This window comes from Dipodomys spectabilis, unplaced genomic scaffold, assembly GCF_019054845.1.
Source record: "Dipodomys spectabilis isolate Male_0828 unplaced genomic scaffold, ASM1905484v1 ptg000006l, whole genome shotgun sequence".
Taxonomy (NCBI): domain Eukaryota; kingdom Metazoa; phylum Chordata; class Mammalia; order Rodentia; family Heteromyidae; genus Dipodomys; species Dipodomys spectabilis.
The window spans coordinates 10,597,492-10,622,143 of record NW_024870683.1 but is presented as its reverse complement, the minus strand read 5'-3'; the positions used below and the strand labels follow the sequence as shown (position 1 = coordinate 10,622,143).

At 52.6% G+C, this 24,652-nt stretch overlaps 1 protein-coding gene across 2 annotated transcripts in view; it reads left to right on the top strand.

Annotated features, from left to right (window-relative positions):
- Positions 1 to 4,268: 4,268 nt before the first annotated feature.
- Coro2a (coronin 2A) overlaps positions 4,269 to 24,652 on the top strand; it is a 54,112-nt gene continuing 33,728 nt past the window's right edge. The window contains exon 1 of one of the 2 annotated variants that reach the window (XM_042697993.1): positions 4,269 to 4,376. The gene's annotated coding sequence lies outside the window, so the exon portion shown is untranslated. The remainder of the gene's footprint in view (positions 4,377 to 24,652) is intronic. The other variant, XM_042698002.1, reaches the window with a different exon arrangement.

Below are 24,652 nucleotides of genomic sequence, written 5' to 3'. Positions count from 1 at the left end.
GCCCTGGAATTCAACCTGCTCTGTCACCAGTGTTCCCGGATGGCCGGGGGACCAGGCTGAGCCACCACCGGGACCTTCGGCTCTGGACCTAGGCTCTGGTGATGTGGGTGGGGCCTGCTCTTCAAGGTGTGTGTCTCTAGGTAGCAGCTACTCTGCAGTGCCCATGGGCCTTGCAGGTCTTCCCATGTACCAGGACTCATCCCCAGAGCCAGCTTGGGGAACATGGTATGGGGCTGGACGACAAGCACTGCTTCGGGTCCCCACAGATCGCAGGGCCAGCTTTCCTGCTCACTGGAGTGACCAGTAGTACCCTCTCCCCTGGATTGGCAGGCAAGGGCAGCACGCAGGGGTTTATGGCCCTGTCCTGTATCAGTCCTTGGCCCTTCTCAGCTGAATGGGCCCCACCCCATTCCCCAAGGCGGGGCCAAAGCAGCACAAGGGATTTGGGTGACATTTTCTTGTGTGGGCTAGTTCTGGGGCTTGAAGTCAGGGCCTGAGCTCTATCCCTGTGCTGCTTTTGCTCAAGGCTAGTGCTCTACCACTTGAGCCCATAACTCTACTTCTGGCTTTCTGCTGGAGGTAAGAGTCTTCCCAGCCCAGGCTGGCTTTGGACTGCAATCCTCAGGTCTCAGTCTCCTGAGTAGCTAGGGTGACAGACATGAGCCACCACATCCAACTATGGTGACATTCTTAAAGCAATCCTGTATCACTCCTCTGGGGAGGCTCTTCTAGAAGCTTCCAGGCTCTTAAGTGAGCTGCTTCCTTCCTCATACCTCCCGTGGAGGCTCCTGCCCCGGACTGGGCCATACCTAAACGCAGATAGCCCCTCCTGCCACCCAGGGTGTGAACTAGAGGGCACCCAGCTTTCCCCATGCCAGGCTCAGCACTGCTCCACATATACACAGCTCCTATGACCAGAGCTCCATCCGGTCCCTGTACACACGCTACCCCAGGACTTGCCTGCTTTTTTTTTTTTTTTTTTTTAATGCATCTGCTGAGGTTCTTCCACCACAAGACAGTGTGGATGAAGGGTGCTGGGCTGGGGGTCCTGGCTGTACCCCACTGGCTGGACACTGAAAGCCTAAGATCACTATGCTGACTAAGGAATCAACCGCACAGGGCAGGCAAGAGGGAGGGCGCAGGTGAGGCTGGCGCACGGCCCAGTGTGGGGTTTTCCTGGCAGTAGGCAGTCACCCCCCAAAGGAGACAGCCACGAGGACCGGGGTCTCTGACCTCAGCCTGAGATCCAGATCCCTCCATCAGCAGCAGCCCAGCTTCTCCGTTTCTTTCTTTTGCTCCTCCATCCTTCTGCGTTCCCCTTATCCTCTTCCTGTCCTCCTCCTCCTGTTCCTTCCTCTCTCCACTCTTCTTCAGGCTGGGCTGGCCTGTGGCCTCTTGTAGATACCTGCGTGAAGCTAGCTCCAAGCAAAGGAAAACAGAATCCTAGCACTCAGGAAGCTGAGACAGAAGGGTCTTCAAGGCCCACTGGAACCCCACATGGGCCACATGGATACACCTTGTCTCAAAAAACAAACAGCAAAAACCCATGCCTGGTGCTGGTGGCTTACACCTATAATCCCAGCTACTCAGAAGGCTTGAGATCTGAGAATCATAGTTTGAAGCCAGCTTGGGCAGGAATGTCCATCAGATTTTTATCTCCAATTAATCAGCAAAAAGCCAGAAGAACAACTGGTTCAAATGGTAGAACCTTGAGCACAAAAGCTCAGGAATAGTGCCTCAGGCCTTAGTTTAAGCCCCAGGACCAGCACACAAAAAAAGGAGGTGTAGAGGAGAAGCAAAGAAAAAGGAATTAGAATTGTCGGTCAAACTAGAATTGTAGCCATACCCTTTTCATCAGAGGTCTGTCCACAGACAGCAGAGGTGGAGGAGGGGTATGCAGAGGATGCTGGGCCTGCTGCTAATGCTGCTCCAAGGGGCCTGCCCACCTCCTGGACGGCCACTGGAGCCCACCCCTGGTATCAGATTCCAGGCCCTGCACCACAGCTGTTGCCCCTTCCCCAGGGGCTGCTGCCTTCCAGACTGGAGGATCTGATCCCCACAGCCATAGCCCTCCCACCCTCCACCCCCTCCCCAGGGCAGGGACAGACTTCCCGCTCGAAGCATCCCTACCTGGTAAACTGAGGTCCACAGAGGAGGAAAGTCGCCCAGGGGAACCTCCTCTCATTAAAGGGACTGGAGGACTCTAGAATACCGTATACCCCCTTCCACAGAGTGTCCAACAGACCTTCACCCTGGCATTGTCTTCTCTCAGCCCTCTCCCCCATGGGCACAGAGCCACAGCATTGAAAAGCTCCAGAGCAGGTAGGTAAATGGAGACTGAATCATGTACAGACACAGCTACACATACACACACACACATACACACACACCCTGAACAAGATGTTGACCCATGTGTGACAGAGTAAACAAAGATGGCTGTGCTGATGCCCTGGGAAGGAGGGGAGGACATACTGACCAGTCTATCCCAGTCAATACTAAGGCCCACTAGCAGGTGCTGACAGATGGCTCAGCCTTGGAGTCAGATGTGCTGCCTGATACCCAATCCAGATCCTGGCTAGCTCATGGGTCCACTCAGGACTCAGTTTCCCTGTGTGTGTGTGTGTGTGTGTGTGTGTGTGTGTGTGTGTTTTGCTGGTACTGGGGCTTGAACTCAGGCCCTCTCATTCTTGTTTAGCTTTTTTGCTTAAGGCTGGCACTCTACCACTTAAGCCACATCTCTACCTCTGTCATCTTGCTGGTTAATTGGATATGAGTCTCTTGGTTTCCCTGCCCAGGCTGGCTTCGAATCCTGATCCACAGATCTCAGCCTCCTAAGTAGCTAACGTTAAAGGTGTGAGCCACCAGCACCCAGCCTCCCAAGGGTGCAATTCAGATGGTCCGGACCGCCATCCAGGCTAGACCAAGAGAATTAGAAGAAGGATAGAAAAGCCCTCCCATGCACATGTGTGTGGACACACACACACACCTCTCTGGAAGGTCCCAGCTCTTCCGCAAAGCGGTCCCTGTCAAGCCAGCCTTACCCCAGACAGTAATGGCCTGTAACTCCATTGCACAAGCCTGGCAAGGACAGAAGATGATTCTGGAAGAGCCTACCAGGTGGAGGGGATGATGTGAGCAAGAAGATGATTCTGGAAGAGCCTACCAGGTGGAGGGGATGATGTGAGCAAGGGGGGTCTGCAGTGAGTCAGGACATTGAGGTGCTCGGTGTGGCTCCTCTCTCTACCCTCCTGGAAACCAAACAATCATGGAATTCTCACCACTGCTGGAGTGCCCAAATACTGAGCCCATAAACCATCCTGGGTGCTGGGAGCACTTCACCCAATGGGGGCCCCTTTGGATCCAGTCCTGAGCCTCTGAGGCAGACGCAGCACTGTCTCCTGAAACACCCAAGGCCAGCCAGCTCACCGTTGAGTTCAGAGACCCAGGCACTGACTGACCCTGGCATCTCTATAAAGAGGTCATCAGCAGCTCGCCAGTACCTAGCCATTCTGTTTTCCTCTCTATGAAATGGGGTTATGAGTAATGGCCGGATAAAATGTAAGAAAGTACACACCGTTGCAGAGCATGCTTGCTTATTCTCTCAACAACCATGAAGTGAGGGTCTGCCGTGTGCAGGGGGCTGATCTGAGCTCTGAGCTGAACCACAAAAACAAGAGCTCTTTCCAGGGGGGTGCGGGGCGGGGATTGCGCTGCCTAGGGTGGAATTCCCGTTCGCTGTGTGATCTCGAGCTGCGTGCAGGTAAAATGGGTGTGTGCTCCGGCAGTGCCCGGCTCAGAGGTGTTCGGCGGGGTTATCAGAGCGCCCTCCCCCCCCTGCCCCCCCCCCCCGGCTCCCCCGCGGGCGCTAAGCTGGGGAGGCTTGCAGCAGCGCCCCCTCCTGGCCGTCGGGGGAAGGACGCGCTTCCCGGAGCCTAGGTTCCTCTGAACCAGTCCTCGGCCCCCAATGCAGGTGCGGTACAGTCTCCATTTCACGGTGGCGTAAACTGAGGCTCGAGCTGGTCGCTCCCCCTTGCCCTGAGCCACGTGCGAGGGAAGCCGGACGTGCAACCAGGCGGGTCTGGCGGGCCCCACCCTTGCGGGGTCTCGTGCACCCCGCCCCGACTCTGCGGGACGCGGGCGCGCGCCGGCGTGCAGAACGCGCGTGAGCGCGCCCAGGCCGGGAGCGCGGCGGGCAGACGGGCAAGGGGCGTGGTCGGCGTCGGCCCCGCCCACGCCGGCCCCGCCCTGCCCCAGCCCCGCCCGCCAGGCCGCGCCGGGAGGCGGCGGCGCCGGGCGCGGGGACTCAGCGGGCGGCGCGCAGCGCGGAGCGGGAGTGGGACGCCGCCGCCGCCGCCACCTGCGGGGCCGTCAGCAAGGTAGGGCGGCCGCGCCCACGCGGGCTGCGCGGAGGGGCGTCGGGCGGACCCAGCGCGCTGCGCCCCCGCTCCTCCCCCGGCGGCCGCTCCCGGAGACGCAGGGATGCTGGGCTCGGCGCGCCGCGGGGACCCGGCTTCCAGCCCCCCGCGTGACCTTGCACAAAGCCCCGCTCCTCCCCGGGCCTCAGTTTCCCCCATCGGGAGAGCGGGCGCAGTGCGGCCCCCTCCTCAGCGAGCGGTTGCGGGTTCTGGGCACGCAGAGCACCGCCCGCCCCTCCCGGTGCGGGGAGGTGGGGAGGCGGCTCGCCCTGGGCGCGGCCAGCCGGCCGGGCAGGCCCCCTGGTGGCCCGGTGACACCCCCCCCCCCTCACCTGGCTGGGTGACCAGCTGGGCCTCCGGCTGCCCGCGAAGGAAAACAAGGCGGAGAAGCCTCCCCAGATCCCCGCAGGGCGATCTGGGCTGGCGGGTGCGGGGTGCCGCGTGCACTCGCCGAGACTGGCCTAGGCTGGGGCTGGAGGAGGCCAGCGCGGGCAGTGGCCAGACCCTCCGCCACAGATCCGCCCGGCACAGACCCAGGCGGACCCTCACCTGCATTTGAGGTCGGGGTAGAGCTCCTGGTGCATCTCCTGGAGCCCACTTCAGTGCTTCAGCCAGGTGGGACAGAGTGATGGCTGCACTTGGAGCAACAGCACCAGGGGGAGCGGGGCGCGGAGGGGGGGGGGGGTGATGTCTGCATGGGGTTGGTGCCTGGGAGGCACTGTGGTTCCAAGCTCTCTGGATAAGCAAGACCACTGGAAGGTCTTGCTGGCCCTTGCACACTGATGGGGATGGGGAGCTCACTGGCTGCAACAGCTGGAAACCACTTCCCACCCTACTTCTGCCTCTAGTCCCCACCCTGGGGCAGTGATCTCGTGCCTTCACCCTCCAGGCAGAATAGTCCCAACTGCCAGAGTCCCTGGTCAGAACCTAAGGTGAGAAAAAGGGGATAACGTTTCCGCTCCCAGAGCTGGAGTTACTGAGCACCTTTTAGGGCAGACCCCACTAGTGTGTCAGGACTGGAACCCTGAACTTCTGGTGCCTCCAGCCACCTCTTGTCAGGTATAAAGTGAGGGGTGGAGCCAGCCAGTCTCCAGGCTCTCCCTGCCCAGGAAGGCCTTTCCCCCACTTCCTAATACCTGTCCTGATTAAGGAGTACCTTCTAGAAATCAGTTCCAAGTCTTCCCCTCTTTCATACCCTTCATGACCCCACCCCTCACTCAGGGCCTTTCTTGTACCTTGGGCAGGAGATTAGGCAGAGGCTGGATGAGAATTTGTAGCATGATGGGATTCCTGGGCTGAAGCAGAGCCAGCATGACCCTGCCCTGTGGCCTGGTGGAGCTGCCCAAGACCTGGAGTTGGACCACAAATGAGGGTTATTATCCCCTCATAAAAGCAGACTAAGTATATGTGCTGCCCCAAAGCACAGGCTTAAGTGCTACCTGTGTCCCTGTCATCTGCACATGTGTGGTACCTGGGGCCATGCTCCTGCCTAGCTGGTTCATGCCACCATGGGCTGCTGTAGGAATATGTCAGGTTCTGGTTACTAAAAAGTCATCCTATTTGGGGGCGGGGGGAATAGTGGGATTTGAACTCAGGCCTTTGCACAGGCAGTCTACTTGAGCGACACCTCCAATCATCTTTGCTATAGGTTATGACTGTTATTATTATTATTATTTAGATAAGGTCTTATACTTTTATCCTCTAAAGTCTCAGGAGTAGCTGGTACCATGGGCTTGCCACACTCAGCTATACTGACACTTTTTTTTTTTTAATGTACCATAGAATTATGTATTATTGGACTCCTGAAACAGATTTTTAGAAACCATCTACGCAACCTCCTTTGTTTTATAGACATTTGCTCCCAAAGGATGTGACAGGCCAAAGGTCACACAGCAAACCAGCTACAGAGCCCCAGGAATCCTAATCCCAAGATCGCAATGGCAATGATATAGGGCTTTGCCATGGCATTGACATTACTGGGTAATTGGCAGCCCAGAGCGAAAGTCCATGAGCATGGAATTGCCCTGCCCTTTGCTCTCAGGCAACTCCTTCAGGGACTTTGATACCCCAGGATAGTGGCAAGAAAGACACCCAGGTAGCACCATCACGAGTAAGAAGTTATTTTACAGTGAAGATGTTTTCACTCTGCTAACTCTTGCATTTCATTTTCAAAGGAGCCACCAGGAAGCTAGCTACCTTACCAGAGTGTGGCTGGCAGAAGCAATAATCCAGAGGAAAGGCCATGAGACTAATGGCAACCGTCATAGATCTAGAATAGGCTTCCTCTCTGCCCCACAGGGTGTGGTTAGGTCAGCCATTTTGCTCACTGGACTTCACTTTCCCCATCTGTAGAATGGGCACAGGCTCGGTGATGGCTGAGTATGTCTAGTGCTGGCAACGAGGGTTAGCCTTCGCAAGTCTGTGTCAGAGCCTTCTGCGGGAAGGGAAATGGACTCAGGATAACAAAAGGTTTCAGCCTGTCCCCAAGGGGTTTTCTTCTTTAGCTTTTGCTCTTTTCAAAACTGGGATTGTTTCAGTTTTTTTTATTTTGTTTTTGTGGGTTTTTTTTTAATCTTCAGGGAGACTGGGACAGTGCCACAGGGCCCTGTTATTTTCAGTCCTTGGCTGGAGTAGAGCCCTGTCAGAATAGGGAGGGATGCACTGGGCTTCAGCCCTGTGCTGGATAAACATTTTTGGGAGGGGGGGGTGGGGGGGAAGGGGTATTTTGGTGTGCCTGTCAGGAGTGGGTGGAAGCCGGCTAAACCATGCAAAATAGCCAATAGTTGGCGTTTTGTGTGTGTGTGTGTGTGTGTGTGTGTGTGTGTGTGTGTGTGTGTGTGTGTGTGTGTGTCAAGTGGCTTGAACTTTCGAGCTTGGCTTTGTCCCTCAGCTTTTTTGCTCAAGGCTAGTACTCTTCCACTGTGAGCCACAGTGCCCCTTCCAGTTTTGTGGTAGAAAATGGAAGGGTCTCACGGCCTTTCCTGCCCAGGCTGGCTTCAAACTGCAATCCTCAGATCTCAGCCTCATGAGTAGCTAGATTACAGGCCTGAGCCACTAGTGCCCAGCTTTGACCATTTATTTTATTTTGTTTATTTTTGGTCATGGGGCTTGAACTCTGCCTGGGTGCTGTCCCTGAGCAATTCAGCTCCAAGTAAGCGCTCTACCACTTGAGCCACAGCGCCACTTCTAGTTTTCTGGTGGTTATTTGGAGATAAGAGTCTCAGAGACTTTCCTGTCCTGGCTGGCTTTGAACTGCATTCCTCAGATCTCAGCCTCCTGAGTAGCTAGGATTAAAGGCATGAGCCACTGGCGCCCAGTTCATTTTTTGACTTATTAAAAAAACAATAATTTCATTTGGTTCATCCTAAGTGGAAAAAGGTATAATTAAGGATGTAATTACTGATCCTTGCTGTAACTGAGTGGTGAGTGCAGACAGGAGGGTGTGATCGTGAATCTGGAGTAGTCACGGAGTTGGTATGAGACTGCCTTGAAGAATCAATAATAATAATAATAACAACAGTGATGATGGTGATGACCATCCCTTGACTCTCTGTCTGGATCTGCTTTTGTCCTGGGGACTTTGTATTTCACTCATTGAGCCATTCTGCCATGTTTCCCAATGACTCCCTTGTGTTAAGCACTTCCTAGAAGCCAGGGTGACAGTAGAGTTCGATAGTACACAACAACCCCAGAGGTCTGCCCCGAAGAAGCTTAAATCAGATAGGGAGAAAAGGCAAACAGAAAAATGAACAAGAAGGGGGGGGGGGCTAAAGGTATGGGAGGGGGGATAGATCAGAGGATTACACTTTTCAGTCAGCTTTTGAATTGACTTGGGCAAAGGCTTGAAGGAGTGAGCAAGTGGGGCTAGTTGCTGGGGAAAAGCCATTCAGGTACAGGAGCAACCAGCCAGTGCACAAGTCCTGAGGTAGAGCTGTGCCTGGAAGAGCAGGCTGGAACAGAGTGGAGAAGGAGGAGGCAGGTCAGAGGGCCATGGTCCACCTTGTCTAACCCCCTCCAGCATGGCATGGAATCCTACAGGTTTGTGAAGGAGGTACTATTTTTATTCCTCTTTTTTTTCCAGTGAAGAAAGCAAAGGTACCCATAGGTGAAATCACGCTGGCCAGTGATTTCCCCTTCTCTTAGCCCTGATGATCAGCATAAACACTTTGCCATGCTAGCTTTCAGCCTTTGTTCCTACTGCTTCCACTTTGCAGATGCAAACTGAGGCCAGGAAGGTTGGCAGCTCTGGGGGTTGGGGGAGCGGGGGATGGGCTGCTATGTTCTGGCTACTTTCCTTCCCAGCCCAAGATCTCCATTTCTGCTCCCAGTCCAAGATCTCCGTTTCTGCTCCCATACACAGACCTATGAGTGGCTTCTCTTAAGACTCCCACATCCTCCACCAATCTCCAACATCATCTGATAGTCAGGGCAGTGTGGCCAATGGAAGTAGGGCGTTGTCTAATGTCTGACAAGGTCAGGTACGCAGAGGTGTCACTCACAGAGTGGACTCGCTGAGAGCTGGTTCTGGTTCCTGTGCTATTGCCTCCACATCTGGGGTTTGCAGGAGGCTGGCCAGTGTTGGGACAGTATCCACCCCCTCCCCAACCCCCGGAAGGTGTGGTGACTACAAGGCATCCTGGATCTGTCCCCAGGCCTAAAAGTCTTATTCCTCCAACACCCAGATGATGGGGGGGAGGGGGGAGGCGGCTCTGTGAAGCCATGGCCCCTGGGAGTTGCCTTCTTGCTCTGAGCGTGTTCTTTCCAGCTGTCAGCTGCCTGGGATTCAGCCCAGGCCTCCAGCCCCAGCTCACCTGCTGGCTGACCTTGGGTCAGGATCTCTCTGTACCTCCCCTCCTGCAAAGTGGCATCATAATGGTGCCAGCCACAGGCTGAAGTGAGATGTGTGTCAGGTGTTGGTAAGGCCGGGCGTGGCACAGGCTGCTCAGCAGATGGGCAGCTCCCTGGTGCTCTTCCTCAGGCTGCACCAGGGGTTTGCCCCCCTGGCTTGTCAAGGCCACCGTAGACAGCCACCCTCCTGCCGGCCTCTCCTGCACACCTGGCCGGAACAGGTAGGGCCCAGCCAGTGCAAGAGGAGTCGGCAATGAACCCCAGTCAGTGGCTTACAGTCCAGGATTGCAGACAGCAAGGGGCACTGTGGCACAAAACGCAGGAAGGAGACCTGGCCCCCACCCTGGTGTGCTCCTCAGGCAAGTCCTGTCCCTTCTGACGTCGGGTCAGAAGGGATATTTCCACCCCTGTTACAGAGTGAACTTCACTCCAGCCATCCACATATGGAGGCTTCTATGCCTAGGGAGGGGGCGGAGACAATCTAGATCCATCGCAGCCTCCCAGGCAGGAAAGCTATGGTTAGAGAGCTGTAGATCCTCGGACAGCAGTGGGGGAGGGAAGGGAGGGGGGCGTACATGAGGAGAATTCAACACAGCCTGGGTGGGGTGTGGTGAGAGGCCAGAGGAGGAGGTACTGCTGGGCAGGTTGTGGGGTTTGCTTTCTGTAGGGCACCCACCCCGCCTCTCTGAACCTCAGTTTCTTTTTCCTCTGTGAAAGGGGGGTGGTGAATATTCGCTCAGTCTGATGGACAGGGTGATTGAAGGCCATGGAAGCACTTTGTTAACTGTACAGTGGCATTCTTGTGTTCCCTGTTGTGTCCGGTCATTTCTGGGGCTCCTGGGGAAGAGGTGTGGTAGATGCCAGCCAGTCAGACTTGGGGGACTAGGAGAGCTTCCAGTCTGTTATCAGAAGGCTACGAGCAGATCTTGATCTTGCAGGGGGACGGACAGTGTCACTAACCTCACACTTCTCTGTCTGCCCAGAGGGGCCTTGAGAGCAGACGAAATCACAGCCCACCCCACAGGGGCAGCGTCCTCAGGAACCCACCAGCCCACGGCACTGCTTCCCTGCTGTGGGTCTGCAGTTCACACAGAGGGGGCTGTGGGGACTTGCAGGGTGGAGTTTTGTGGGTCACTCTGTAGCCCTGTCTCCGCAGAAGCTGGAAAAGCATGTAGTAGCAGAATGTGTGCATGTGCAGTGAGTCTATGTGAGTTGGAATATGAGAAAAGAATATTTGTCTGCACATAAATACAGAAAAATGATTGGATAGACAGCCATCAAGCCAATCAGTAGGTGGTAGAACTGTGTTTACATGAAGGTTTTCTCTGCTTTAAAACTTAACATACAATAGATATTTTATTTCTCTGAAGATTTTGGCTATCTGTCTAAAATATAGGTTACAATCAATGATTAGGTAGCCTAATAATCAGGCCAGGATGGCACTACCAGGCCAGAGAACCTCCCAGAATATTTGGGAGCAAATCTTAGGGGTAGCTTGATGGAGGAGTCATTCTATAGGAGAGGTTTCTGGGGAGTGGACCCAGGACTCGTTCTAGGGATATCCTGAGGGTTTCGGTGGCTATAGACATGGTGGGCATTGTGACCAAGACCCTGTGGCATGTGTAGGAGCCAAGAACCAGAGCGTAAGGGACTTGCTTGCTGCCACGGGGCCACCTCTGGGTGAGACTTGAGCAGCTGGGACAGATCTTGAGGCAATAGGCTAGGGAAAGGGCATCAGAGTTCAGGTTGTGCCAGGGACTCAGGCTGCTGCTAGACCCCAGGATCCTCCTGTATTCTTCCCGGCTCTTTGCAGACAGAAAAGTAAAAAGGCTAAGCTCCGTGGAAGGACTGGTACTACCTATTATTTTATAATCTGTTAAGAAGGAAAAAAAATGGGCTAGGAAGGTGGCTCAGTGGTAGAGTGCTTGCCTTGCATGCATGAGGCCCTGGGTTCGATTCCTCAGCACCACATAAGCAGAAAAAGCTGGAAGTGGCGCTGTGGCTCAAGTGTAGAGCACTAGTCTTGAGCTGAAGAGCTGAGGGACAGTGCCCAGGCCCAGAGTTCAGACTCCACGACTGACAAAAAAAAAAAAGAAAAAAGCCGGAAGTGACGCTGTGGCTCAAGTGGTAGAGCGCAGGCCCCATGACCGTCCCTTCCAAAAAAAAAGAAGGAAAAAAACAAGCCAGTTGCTGGTGGTTCACTCCTATAATCCTAGCTACTCAGGAGGCTGAGATCTGAGGATCGTGGCTCAAAGCTAGCTGCCACAGGAAAGCCCACAAGCCTCCCCCAATTAACTACCAAAAATAGCCAAAAGTGGAGCTGTGGCTCAAGTGGTAGAGTCCTAGCCTTGAGCTTAAAAGCTTAGGGACAGGGCTGGGAAGGTGGCTCAGTGGTAGAGCGCTTGCCTTGCATGCCTGAGGCCCTGGGTTTGATTCCTCAGCACCACATAAGCAAAAAGAAAAAAAGCCGGAAGTGGTGCTGTGGCTCAAGTGGTAGAGCGCTAGCCTTGAGCTGAAGAGCTGAGGGACAGCGCCCAGGCCCAGAGTTCAGGCCCCATGACTGGACCCCCAACCCCCCAAAAAAACTTAGAGACAGCACCCAAACCCTGAGTTTAAACCCCAAGAACAGGCCCTCATCCCACCCACCCCCCAAAAAAGAAAGGAAATAACAGCAGATTGCACCCCACTTTAGAGATGTTAAGATGATTTGTAAAAACAACAACAACAACACTGTGTCTTGAAAACACATGACATGCTACAGCCCCAGCTAGGGCAATCAAAGAAAAAGGAAAATCAGATTCCTGATATAAAAGGCCGAACTCTGCAGACAGCGGTGACATCTTCATCTTGAAATCAGCTATTGGTCACGATACAGCATAAACACGCGCCGCCTCACACCGCGCCTCACTCACCAGCATGGTCCTCCTCTAGCGGCTCCTCTTGAGTGGTGCCTGATGTGGTTGCCAGTTTTCATTTGAATCCGTTGGAGAAGAGGATGGTTTACTTTAGCTTTTTAGCCAGGAGTTGCTTGATTCTGAAAGTCGTGCGGGGAGAAGCTAGCTGATCATGCCCCCCAACCATCCACAGACGAAGCAAAGGTGTCCCTCCTAGACTCTGACTAGCACTACTGTATACATGTGTGACATGTCCATGCATGTACACGGTGTTTCCCAATCAATCCATCACTCTCCCCTGCCTCTCTCCACTTCTTGAAACCATTTCGTAGGTTTCATCGTTGTGTTGACATCCTTGCAAACAAACAACATCCATTATATCCACCCTCCCTCCCTCCCACATTAGGTCAACCCCCGCCCCCTCCTCTGGTCCCCCCTGTAACAGAGCCTTTTCCTCTTTTCCCTCCGCTCACCTCTTACGGATCAACAACTTCCATTGAGACTCTTTATATTGTCTTCAGCAATTGCAATGTATTTAAAAATTATTCACCCTCTTTCTTCCTTTCCCACATCCTCCTAAATAGTTCCAAAGTTAGTATCATGTTCTGTTGTTGTTTGTAGACATATTTACATAGATTTATGTATATAGGTGCATATCTGTATGTACATGTCCTCAAATAACAGTAGCCTTTAAGTCTAGTTTCCACTTAGGGGCAAAAACAGAATATTTGACTTTTTGTGAGCTTGGCTTGGTGTGTTTAACCGTATGTTTTCTAGTTTCTCCCATTTCCCCACAAATGATATGATTTCATTTCTCTTTATGGCTGTGTAATAATATTCCATGGTATATGCGTACGTATATATATGCCTTATCTTCTTTATTCATCTGTTTGTTGGGCACAAATGCTAATTCCGTCATTTGGCTGTGGTGAACAGCACGTCTTTCTGGTGTACTGACTTCCTCCCCTTCGGAATTATACCCCATGGTGGTGTGGCAGAGCCACAGAAAAGTTCTGGTTTGTTTTGTGAGGATCGTCCACACTGATTTCCAGAGTGGCTATACTCGTTCACATTCCCACAGACAGTGAGTAAGGCTTCATTCTCTGATTCCTCACCAACCTTTGTTGTTGTTTTTGTTTGTTTGATTTTGGTGGCTATTCTCAATGAGGTGAAACAGAGTCCTTTTTTTGGGTGGGGGGTCGGTCGTGGGGGCCTGAACTCTGGGCCTGTCCCTCAGCAATTCAGCTCAAGGCTACCACTTGAGCCACAGCGCCACTTCTAGATTTTTCAGCTTATGTGGTGCTGAAGAATCAAACCCAGGGCCTCAGGCATGCAAGGCAAGCACTCTACCACTGAGCCACCTTCCCAGCCCATGAGACAGAATCTTAGTGTGGCTTTGGTTTGCATTTGCCTATGGCTAAAGCTTTTGAATATTTCTTCATATATCTATTGGCTGTTTATACTTTTTCTGAAGAACTGTCCTGTTCATTTGCCATTTATTAGTTTGATTACTTGTGTGTGTGTGTGTGTGTGTGTGTGTGTGTGTGTGTGTGTGTGTGTGTGTGTGTGTTTGGTGGGGCTTGAACTCAAGGCCTTGACACTGTCCCTGACTCTTTTTGCTCAAGGCTACCACTTTGAGCCACAGCCACTTCTAGTTTTCTGGTGGTTTATTGGAGATAAAATCTCAAAGACTTTACTGCCTGGGCTGGCTTTGAACCATGATCCTCAGATCTCAGCCTTCTGAGTAGCTAGGATTACAGTTGTGAAGCACCAGTGCTCAGCGGATTACTTACTCTTTTGCTCTTTAATTTTATGTGTGTGTATGTGTGCGTGTGCGCACGTGTGTGTTCACGTGTGCGTGTGCGTGCTAGTACTAGGGTTTGAACTCAGAGCCTAGGCACTGTCCCTGAATTTTTTTGTTCAAAGCTATCACTTGAGCCACAGCTCCCCTTTCAGTTTTTAGTGGTTAATTGGAGATAAGAGTCTTAGAGCCAGGGCTGGGAAGATGGCTCAGTGGTAGAGCACTTGCCTTGCATGTATGAGGCCCTGGGTTCGATTCCTCAGCACCACATAAGCAAAAAAGAAAAAAGCCGGAAGTGGCGCTGTGGCTCAAGTGGTAGAGCACTAGCCTTGAGCTGAAGAGCTGAGGGACAGCGCCCAGGCCCAGAGTTCAGGCTCCACAGCCGGACCCAAAAAAAAAATGAGTCTTAGAGCCTTTCCTGCTTAGGCTGGCTTTGAACCATGATCCTCAGATCTCAGCCTCCTGAGTAGCTAAGATTGGTCTCTGGCATGCTCTTTAATTTTTGAGCTGTTTGTATATTCTGAATATTAACCCTTTATCTATTAAATAACCAGAGAAAGTCTCCCATTCCTTGGGCTATCTCTTGATTCTGGTAGGTTTCTTTTGTGGTGCAGAAACTCTTTAATTTGATGTAGTCCCACTTGTCAATTCTTGTTCTTGTTTTCTGGGCAGTTGGAGTTCTATTCAAAAAATAATTGCCTGGGGGCTGGGAAGGTGGCTTAGTGGTAGAGCACTTGCCTTGCATACATGAGGCCCTGGGTTCGACTCCTCAGCACCACATAAGCAGTGGGGGAAAATGCCGGAAGTGGCACTGTGGCTTAAATGGTAGGGCACTAGCCTTGAGCTGAAGAGCTGAGAGACAGTGCCTAGGCCCAGAGTTCAGGCCCCACAACCGGACCAAAAAATAAATAAATAAATAAAATAATTGCCTGGGCCTATAACTTCCAGAGTTTTCCCTGTGTCTTCTTGTAGTAGATTTACAATTTTAGGCTTTTCTTTGAGTTCTTTGACCCATTTGGAGTTGATTTTGTACATCGTGAGAGATGAGAGTCAAGTTTAAAGTTTTCTGTGTATGGACACTGAATTTTCCCAGCATCGTTTGTGGAAGAGGCTGTTCTTTGCCAGTGTGTTTCGGCACCTTTAATCCTCGCATCAGCCTCATGGCTAGACCTTCTTGTCCTTATTTTTTATTTTTTGGCAGCTGAAGAAATGGGCCCAGAGAGGTTAAGTGACTTTCACAGGGTCACACAGACAGGTAGTGACACAGCTGGGGTTTGCCCTTGCTGTCATTAGATTGCACCCATTTTTCCTCAGCCAGCCCTACAGAGACACTGCAGAACAGGTGGGTGCTAGGTCAGAAAGGCTCTGCTGGACTGGCCACTGAGAGCTATCCTGTGCTGTTCTCCTGGAGAGGCCTGGGGTGGGGGTGGGGGCGAACTTAACGACAGGAAGGAGCTTTCAGGCTGGTTGGCTGGTCATTAACCTCATCCTTGCCATCACTGGGAGTGGCTTGGCCCGTGGCCCACCCTGGAGAAAGGCCGCAGATCCACCCCGCCTCTGTGTGTCACCCTGGAGTCCACTTGCCAGACGCGTCCTGGAGTCTGGCCCATTCATTCATGTATTCGCTGAAACTTTTATTTTTCAATTTAATTTTTCATCAGGATCTTTGTTCATGTATCGATCGCTTTCTGCACGTGAAATATAAACCCCAGCATTTGAGGCAGAGCAGAGCAAAACAGAGCCAGGCCCTTTCCTTGTGGGATCCCAGACTAAAGAGACACAGACGGTAATCACTGGGCCTTACACAACCTGGGACAGGTGCCTGAGGGGAAAAGGAGCTGAGAAGCTGCAAAGGAGAGTGTGCCTGGCCCCGGGCCAGGAGACCAGAAGGCTTCCCTGAGAAAGGAACTTTTGAGCTGAGCTCTGAAACCTGAGTAGGGGCTGAGCTGGCAAGGGTGGGGAATGGGGCATGCTGGACCCGAGAAACCGCCTGTGCAAAGGCCCTGAGGCAGGAGGAAATGGGCCTTGGAGGACTTAAAAGTGTCCTGTGTCTCCAGCTCAGATCCCAGGACCGAGTGAGGCTGCAGAGGCTGAGAGCCACGTTATGCTTTGTTGTTCTTTTTGTGTTGAGATAGTGTCTTGTTGAATAGCCCAGCGTAGTTCAAGATCCTCCCTGTCTCAGCTTCCCAGGTGCTCAGTTTACCACTAAAACCGCTGGGCTGGCCAAAAGACCAGGGGCAGGCAAGATGGCAGTGCTGGGACCTAATGATCAGGTGAAAGGGTGAGGTCCGAGCCATGGGAGTGGAGGCAGGTGGAAGGTCTGGGGTCCAGTGGGATCAGCGGTGGGTACTAGGTGGAGGAAGTCAGGCTGAGACCCAATCCCGCAGGGCCTTTCTTAGGCCTGGCTGGCCCAGGAACACCTGGGGCGGGGCTTGGTCCCGCAGTCCTTAGATACCCTACTTCCTCTAATGCTGGGATTGGCTAGGTGATAGGAAAGACAGTGGGAGGGAAGGATCTGAGGGTGACCATGAAAATGAGCTGACCTCCCAAGAAGCGGGCCTCCCAGCCTGCGGCTAGCTGTCATGTGACCCCGATGCCATCCCAGAGCTGGGCGCGCTGTAGTGGGGTCAGGCCGTCGCTTAGTGGGCTGGGTTATCTTGGGAAGGCCCTCTGCGCCTCAGTCCTCAGGCCTCATGCTGACTGATCACTCAGGGATGTGGGTGAAGGGTGGTTCCATGGACAGGGAACAAGAGGAGAGGCTGGAGGTGGCCTCGCCAGCTGACTGACTCTTCATCCCTTTGTCCTGAACGGAGGGACTTGGGAAGCAGTAGTGCTGGGGTTCAGCTGTGGGACCTCAAGTTTGCTAGGAAGCTTCCACCACGTGAGCCATACCTCCGACCCCGGTGCAGTGTGTAGACAAAGACAGTGTTCCGATTAGGTGGGGCGCACGCCTGTGGTCCCAGCTACTTGGGAAGCAGATGCAGGAGACTGTGAAACCAAGGCCTTCCCAAAAAAGTTAGGGAGACTGGTGCTGGTGGTTCATGCCTGTAATACTAGCAACTCAGGAGGCTGAGACTTAAGGATCAGGGTTCAAAGCCAGCCCCAGCAGGAAAATCCACGAGAGACTCTTATCTCCAACGAAATACTCAGAAAAGGCCGGAAGTGGAGCTGTGGCTCAAGTGGTAGAACACTGCCTTGAGCAAAAAAGCTCAGGGACAGTGCCTAGGCCCAGAGTTCAAGCCCCAGGCCTGGATAAAAAAGAAAAGAGAAAGCAAGGAAGGAAGCAAGCAAGCAAACAAGCAGCTAGCCAGGTACTGATGGCTCACTCATGTAATCCTAACTGCTCGGGATACTGGGATCTGAGGACTGTGGTTTGAAGCCAGTTGGAGCAGGAAAGCCCATGAGACTCTTATCTCTGACAAACTGCCAAAAAGCTGAAAGTGGAGGTGTGGCTCAAGGGGTAGAGCACTAGCCTTGAGCACAAAAATTGGGAGATTACAGTTTGAAGCCAGCCCTAGCAAGAAAGTCCATAAGACTCTTATCTTCAATTAACCACCAAAAAAGAACCAGAAGTGGAGCTGCAGCTCAAGTGGTAGAGCGCTAGCCTTGTGCAAAAAAGATCAAGGATCACATCCAGACTCTGAGTTCAAGCTCTAGAACCTGCACACACACACACACACACAAACACACATTAAAAGAAGTCTAGCATGGTGGTACACATCTATAATACCAGCGAGGCAGGAGGCAGAGGTAGGAAAGCTTTCTGAGCCAGGGCAGTCCAGGCAAATGCATGAGACCCTATCTGAAAATCAAACCAGAGCAAAAAGGCTGAGGCATGGTTCTAAGTGGTAGAACACCCACCCAGCAAGCGCTTGGGCCCCAAGTTCAAATTCCAATACTACCGACACCTCCCAAAAGAAAACATCACAAAGAGTGTGGTCAAAAGAAGGGATGGGGGGTGGGGGCTGGGAGGGTGGCTCAGTGGTAGAGCGCTTTCCTCCCATGCATGAGGCCCTGGGTTCGATTCCTCAGCACCACATAAGCAGAAAAGACCAGAAGTGTCACTGTGGCTCAAGTGGTAGAGCACTAGCCTTGAGCTGAAATGCTGAGGGACAGCGCCCAGGCCCAGAGTTAAGTCCTCACAACTGATACAGAGCGGGGGGGGGGGGGGGGGGGGGGGGAGGGGGGGGAGGGAGGGGGCCAAGGTCAAGGGAAAGGCATCATTTAGAAATGAGCTTCACTTTACAGAGGTGAAACAGGCTCAGAGAGGCTGTGGGTCTTGCTGAGAGCACACAGCTAAGAAGTGGGCAGAGGCCCACCTTCTGTAGATCTTTGTGCCGTGGGTTCCTTTCTTTCTAGAATTTTCCATTGAAGATGAAAACATCTTCAAAACACTGTCTGGGAGTCAGGAGGCTTAGGAGGGAGTCAAGGCATGATGGCCCGTGTGTAGGAAGGCTTCCTGAAAGTGGGCCGAAGGGCAGCTGGTCAGAGTGTTGGGGAGGTAGGCCGGGCAGAGGAGAGGTCACAGGCAGAGGAGGTAGAGGGGGCGGGACTGCTGGCCTGTGTGGGCTGCGATGGATCTGGCCTTGGGTTTGGTGTCAGGGAAATGGTACAGTCCTGACCTGACAGGGAGGGACTGCATTCACTTCCACTCTGATCCTTGGTGCTAGGATCAAGGCTTAACGGTTCTGCAGGGCACTCCAAGCCCAGCCTGGAGCAGAATTTTCCCTCTCTGTTTAGCATTGCCACTGCATCAGTACACACGATCAGACTATGGGCTGGTACTCTTACTCATTTAAATTCTCTGTAGAACTGCCCCTGTGCCCACCGGTCCCCTCCCCGCTGCCTTGGTCCTTCCTACTTCCGCTTCCTCTCTGGGCACACCCTATTCCTGGGCTACATCTTGCCTTTGATGGCTGACTGAGAGGCAGTGGGAAGTCTGGAAGACCCTGCCCTCTGACCTTAGCCCCTGGGGGGGGGGGGGGGGGAGGGCGGGGAGAGGACCTCAACCCAGGAGAGGTCCCAGGAGGCTGGCAGGATGCTGAGCCTGGAGACAGGAATAGATGTTTCCCCCACCACCACCTAATCCAGCCCAGATCTCCTCCCCTGGTAGTCCTGGCTCCAAGGGCTCCAGGGCCCAGAGTGCACTGCTGCGATCGGCAGGTACAGGCCCACCTTCTCAGGCCCCAGGAGCACTCAGATTTCAGCCCCCCCTGCTCTCTCCCCCTCCCCCCAAAAGCAGACCTGCCCAGGCTGTGAGGAAGGGTGACTTCAGTCCAAAGATGTCACAGGACCTCGTGCCAGGTCTGATTGGTCCCATTTCACAGGTGAGCAAGCAGAGGCTGTGCAGAAGCAGAGAGGCACAGAGAGCCAGCAGGCCAGTGAGAGGACCAGCAAAAGGGCCATCCGGTGGCCAGCCATCTAGAACCGGAAGCTCGTGTTCTTCCAGAAACCTGCCTCTGAGCAGCCATTGACCTGGGAGGAGCGTGTGAGGGATTTACCCAGCTCCCACCTCTGCAGCCTGAGATCCGGGGTCTCTGCAGCATCTACACCGGGGGCTTCCAGAGTGAGGCGCAAGATGCTCACTGGGCACAGGCAAAACACCCCCTACAACAAGAAGAAAGGGTTCAGCATCCCTCATCTCTTGCAGGTGTGGACAGCAACTCCCCCAGGGAGGTAGAGTTCCAGAAGTCTCCCAGGAGGAGGGGAGACACTGAGAAAAGGGGTGACAAGGACTCTTTACTCTTTGGTCTGCAGATCATCCCAATTAAGTAACCTGGTTCATTAGCCTAGGTGAAGGCAAACTAGTGAATCCAGGTTGTATTTACAGGTCATTGTTTAACCTGTTAAACACCAGTAACTAACCCTCAAAAAATGGGTAAGTGGCTGCTCCTGGAGATTGAACCCAGGGCCTTGAACTTGCTAGGCTAACCTGCTAGGCTAACTTGCTAACGCTGTACCCATCTTTGCTCTTTTGTTAGAATGTTGGTTTTGAGATGGGGTCTTGATTACTTTTGGCCAGGTTGGCCTCCACTTCTTGAGTCACTGAGGTCACAGGAGTATGCCATCTTGCCTAGCTTTAATCAGTTCCCACTAAGAAACTGGGTTAATAGTCGCCCTTGTGTCAGCATGTCTGAACAAGGACTTTGGAGAATTAACCCCGGGATTCTAGCATGATCAGCCATGGGACAACACAGTGGCAGGCTAACAGAGTTTGCAAAAAGTCCGTGTGAGGTTTTATGGTTTAATCTGGGGGCTTTGTTTAAAATACAGGTATGAGCCATGAGCTCATACCTGTAATCCTGGCTACTCAAGAAGCTGAGATCTGAGAATCATGGTTTGAAGCCAGCCCAAGCCAGAAATCCACAACACTCTTATCTCCAATTAACTACAAAAAAAAAAAAAAAAAAAGCTGGAAGTAGAGCTGTGGCTCAAGTGGTAAGAGTGCTAACCTTGTGCAAAAAGCCTAGATTCAAGCCCCAGGACTAGTACACACATGAACCAAAAGAAAAAAAGAAAAACAATTTGATATTCAGGCTGGATGGTGATGCCTCACCCATGTACATGTTGTATCTTGAGGCTACCAACGATGGTGATCTGTATATAATATAAAATAGTGTGGGTAGGGGGTGAGCTCAAGTATTTTTTTCTCTTTGGCAGAGTGATCAGGGCTGGGCCTAGTAGTAAATGCCTGCCATTTCAGCTACTCAAGAGCTAAAAGGCAGGAGGGTCTTAGTCTGGGGCCAGCCTCGGCAAAAGAGCAAGACTATCAGAAAAGCAAACAATCAAAAGGGCTGAGGTGTGGCTCAAATGGGAGGCGCTGGCTTTGATCTCAGAACCCCTCCTAAAGAATGTATGCATGTATGGACATACATAGAGACTAGTGAACAACTGAGAACGTCTGAAGGACCCCTGATTTCTTCCATGTTGCTGTCACCACCCTGACTGCGCTTGAGTTTTGTTTCCTGGGGTGCGACACCTCCATCGGTCTACCTGTTGACAGGGCAGAGACCATCCCCTGTCCCCTAGCTGCCTCTGGGCAGCATCCAGTGTGTCCTTGGAAGAGGTAGATTGAGGGACTGTGCTCCAACTACCCTATGCAGGAGGGGCCATGGGATTTCAAGTCTGTCTTCCCTCCAGACCCCAAGGCCTCCACCTTTCCAGCCCACACCACTCACTCGCTGGAGAAAGAGTTCCACTTTCACAGGTCTGAGCCTGGGAGGGCCCATGGGGTAATGACCTGAGCTCACCATTATAAGGCCTTTCTTCCCTCTCTGGCTGTCTTGGAATTTGCCCTTCCACATACAAGCTTCTACCAGTACTTAGAGCAACACAGATAAGGAACAAAATATTTGGTACCATGTCCAGGCACAAGATGAAAGGCACTTTGTTCTGTGTCTTTAGAGGACAGGACTCCTGGGCCTGATCCTGTTTCTGGTTCTGCTCTGTGTGGGCCAGTGTGCCTGGGCATACTGACTCAATTTCTGTACCCCACTAACTTTCAGGGGCAGGATCAGAGGCTGGGATCCCTCTGGGAACCTACTCCCCCCTTAAGGCTAAAGTGTAGTTCAGAATCTAGACAAGGTGAGAGATGGGGCAGCCCGTGGAACACCAGGGAAAGGCAACAGAAGTGAGTCACACCAGGAACTCCCCAGCTTTAATCAGAACACGCCCAGGGTCCCACACTCAGGAGGGTTCTGGGGTCTTGGCCTTGCTGTTAATGAGGCAGAGGTGGCAGGTGGGGCTGGTGGGGCCCCCAGGATGGAGATGTGGCAATGGGAGGCAGCTAGGAGAGAGGAAGTGTGGCTGTTGAGCTCTTCCTTCCCCAGGAGTGAGTTCCTCATCTTTGGCATGGTGCATGTCAAAACCCTCAGATCTTCCCATGGGCCCCCACCTGGGGTTCTGACTATTTCTGGGCATCTTAGGGATACTCGTGGCTCCTTGCCCAGATAGAATACAGTGTTCAGATCATTTGAGAATTAGATTCAATCACAGAGCTTTAGATTCTGAATCAGCATGAGGGAGGTGGGGGGGGCGGTTACACAGCCTTCTCGGTTTTCTTCTACTTCTGGGCTTTGGTGCCTCCCTGCCCCGAATCTTGAGAGTGTTGGGTAGTGCTGCTGTGAGAAGCTGTGTGGAACTTGGATTCCTTGTGCTCTCATGGCATATTGAAGGCCTATGTTTGCTTTTGTTAAATGTCCCTGTCAATCCTGTTTTTGCTGGTGCTTGGCTCTATAAAAGTGATCCTCATATACTTCCTTTCAATTGGTTATACAAACAAGCACAAAGCTTGAGTTGACCTTGTGCCAAGTGAGATTCTAGATGCCTGAAGGACATACTGGCATCTCACTCTACAGATGAGCATAGACTCACTCCTACAGATGAGCTCAGCCAGCCAGCTGGTACATGGCAGGACACCTAACTGTGTGCCTAGCCTTGCAGCTGCCTCTCAGCCACCATTGGCAGGATCACTGTATGTTGTAGATGACCCAGGCCCCCCATTGCCTCCCTTCTCCCTCTCTTCAAGCCTCTGAGGATAGGGGACAGGCAGGATGTCATTCCCATTTTATAGACGAGGACACTGGAGCCAGGCTCCAGGAAGAGGGAAGTTGACAGGGAGAACCACTCCTCTATCTGGGCGTAGGGAAGAAACACTTGGGGAAATGAGGAGGCTCCTCATCCCCTAGAACCCCTGCACCCCATCAGAGAAGCACGGAGCAGCCCGACTTCTGCCACTAAGACTCCCAGCTAGGCCCCAGGGTCAGGAAGAGCTAGTGAGTAAGGACTGCCCAGGAAAGCTGGCAGATGGGAGCCACTAACATCTCTGCCAAAGGGTTCAGGAAATCTCTCTATGTAATGACTCTTGTCTTCTCTTTATTGAGTTGGGGTGAAATGTACAGAACAGTTACCATCCCAGCCATCTGTAGCTGAGTATGCCCTTCTGTGGCAGGAATAGAGTGACAATATATCACATTGTCATGTATCCATCACCACCACGAGTTTTCAGCTGAACTCCTAGCACTGGTCTTGCTTACATGAGGTCATGAAGAACTCTGTCCCCAAGCCAGGCACAGCTCTTGTTTTCAATGAATAAACTCATTGGAACCTTACAGCACTAGTTCACTTACAGGTAGGAGAAACTTGGGACACAGAGAAGTTTCATACAGAGGCCAGGCATGGAGGGTCTCAGATTAAAGCCAACCCCAACAAAAATGCAAAACCCTCTCCCCAAAATAACTGAAGCAAAAGGTCGAGGGAGGACTGGGGCATGGCTCAAGTAGTAGAGCCATTGCCCTGGGAAGCAACAAGGCCCTGAGTTCACTAGTACCAAAGAAGAAAAAAAAAACAACCAACCCACAAGATCCTCTGGTCCTTTCTGGTCTTCCTCAGAGCCCTTGCTTGCTGTAGTTGCTCGCTTGCTGTAGTTGGTTGAGAAGTTCAATCTGTTACGTTCTTCCCTGTCTGCCAGGAGCTGGGGAAGGTGGGTCTGGGTTCCTGTGGATGCCTGTCTCTGGCTCTACCTGAGCCTGACTGCTGTTGGGATGGATAGCTAGACTGTCATCACTAGAGAGAAACTGTTGTGTATGAGTTTCTATTCCTGCCCTCTTCCAAGTCAGTTAAAGGGTCTGCGAGGTACATGAGGAGATAGAGGATCAAACCCTCAGTTCTTGAGTGATTGGTGACCAGGAAGGCCTTTGTGAATCGTGAGCAGGGCCGCCCAATAGCCATCCTCTGAGAGTAGCTGGGACCAGCTGCCTCTGGGCACCCAGAACTTGTTAGGCTGTACCCAGCCTTGTGGGTACATGAAGTGCTGTCACGTGGTCCAGCAGCCAGTCTTGGGGCAGGCCGAAAGTGCCTCTTCCTACAGGGCACTGACATCTTTTCTGTACTCTTCGCGTCCCTAAACCCTGACTGCCAAAATCCAGGAGAAGCAGTTTGGCTCCCAGCCCTCCCTGCCTTCAGGCTGGGCCTGAGCACTGGATTAGAGCAAAGGCCTCTAGTCTCCTGCCAGCTGTTGCAGCCCCTATCTGGGGAATTGATTATGGCTGAGCCGCAGCACTTATCTCCATGGTAATAAGCTAGTGAAGAGAAACAAAAGAATTTCCCATCACTCTCCTGTGTTAGGACTGAGTTTGGAGACAGTGTTCCGCTGCCCAGCATCTGCAATCTTTTTTTTTCAATTTTTTTCTCCTTGTACCTGTCTTGGAGCTTGAACTCAGGGTCTGATGCTGTCCCTGAGCTTTTCTGATCAAGGCTACAGTACTGCTGCCTGAGCCACACATCCACTTCTGGGTTTTGTGTGTGTGTGTGTGTGAGAGAGAGTTAGTTGAAGATAAGAGTCTCACTGACTGTTCTACTTGGGCTGGCTTTGAATCGTGATCCTCAGATCTCAGCCTCCTGAGTAGCTAGGATTATAAGTGTGAGCCATGGGCACCCAGCGCCATCAACATTCTTATCTGGTACCCCATCACAGGTCAGTCATCCTCTTCCTCTCCATCCAAGGAGGTCCCCAGAGCTCTCTCCACAGGGTGTTATTTCTTCCAGGCTTGAAGAAAGAAAACATTTCTTCCAGGCCAATCATGTTAGTTTCCTAATGGCAAAAGTACTTCAGCACCAACGGTTACAGGCCTGGTCACGCACTTCCGTGCCTCCTGTTGCGGGCCAAGTCCTAGGCTGGCACTCAGAGCCCTCTG